Source organism: Microtus ochrogaster, chromosome 5 (genome assembly GCF_000317375.1).
Source record: "Microtus ochrogaster isolate Prairie Vole_2 chromosome 5, MicOch1.0, whole genome shotgun sequence".
NCBI lineage: Eukaryota > Metazoa > Chordata > Mammalia > Rodentia > Cricetidae > Microtus > Microtus ochrogaster.
The window spans coordinates 20,015,951-20,017,587 of NC_022012.1; positions in this window are offsets into that span (position 1 = coordinate 20,015,951).

The following is a 1,637-nucleotide window of genomic DNA, read 5'->3' on the forward strand; positions in this document are numbered from 1 at the left end:
TTTCTAAATTACAACCACCTTCTTTGATAATATGAAAGCCAAGTATCCTCAACATTTCTGGGGCTGAAAAACCAACAGAATCTAGACAGGCATTGAGAATCCTTGCTCCACCCTATTGACAAGATTTTTTTTTTTCTTACAACTTTTCATTTGTCTTAGTAAAAGCTTTCTATTTTTAAAACATATATATTTATTTATTTTTAATTGCTTTTTTTGAGCTATATATTTTTATCCACTCCTCTCTTTTCTTCCCCCTCCACTTCTACCCTCTTGTATAATCCCCACACTCCCAATTTACTCAGGAGATCTTGTCTTTTTCTACTTCCCATGTAGATTAGATTAATGCATATCTCTCTTAGATTCCTCTTTGTTGTCTAAGTTCTCTGGGATTGTGATTTATAGGCTGTTTTTCCTTTGCCTTATGTGTAAAAGCCACTTATGAGTGAGTGAGTACATATAATATTTGTCTTTCTGGCTCTGGGTTACCTCACTCAATATGATATTTTCTAGATCTATCTATTTACCTGTAAATTTCAAGATGTCATTTTTTTTTGCTATGTAGTACTCCATTATGTAAATATATCACATCTTCTTTATTCATTCTTTGTTTGAGGGGCATTTAGGTTGTTTCCAGGTTGTGGCTATTACAAATAATGCTGTTATGAACATAGCTGAACATATGCCCTTGTAATTCGGTTGAACATACTGGGTATATACCCAAAAGTGGTATTGTTGGGTCTTGAGGAAGGTTGTTTCCTAATTTTCTGAGAAATCACCATACTGATATCCAAAGCAACTGTAACAATTTGCATTTCCACCAGCAATTCAGGAGTGTTCCCTTTACTCCACAGCCTCCGCAGCATAAGCTGTCATTTTGTGGTTTTGTTCTTGGCCATTCTTACAGGTGTAAGACAGAATCTCAGAGCTGTTTTGCTTTTCATTTCTCTGATGGCTAAGGATGTTGATCATTTCCTTAAGTGTCTTTCAGTCATTTTAGATTTGTTTGTTGAGAGTTCTCTGTTTAGGTCTGTATCCCATTTTTTATTGGATTATTTGTTCTTTTGATGTCTAGAACTTCTTGAGTTCTTTGTATATTTTGAAGATCAGCCCTCTGTTTGTTGTGGGTCTGGTGAAGATCTTTTCCCATTCTGTAGGCTGCCGTTTTGTCTTGTTGACCATGGAGAGCTTAGTTTTAAATTAATGACATTGTAAATGGGATTTTGACATTTGGGGTTTTGAACCTAATGCAACTTTTAAAAAAATCTTCATTTCATTGTACTCTTTGGTCATTATTAGCATAACTAAAAATAATTTTTATGATAGTCAAGAGCATGGATAGATGTGGAAGGAGTCCATGAAGAGAGCTAGGTGTTAGGAGAAGCCTGCAAGCCCTGATATGTATGTCTGTGTGGTGGTGCCATTCTGACCAAGGCTATGCCTTTTGTTGAGATCAAGGCTTCTTTTTGGAGGTGGCTACTAGTTTGCAAAGCTGCACTTCCCACTAATTTCCCTGAGTACTTCATTTGTTCCAGGTTATTGAACCCCAAGTTCATAGAGGAACACAAACTGGACAATGACCAGAACTTGATAGTAAGACCTTATTCCTTAAGGCACCACACTTAGTAGTCACAGGATGT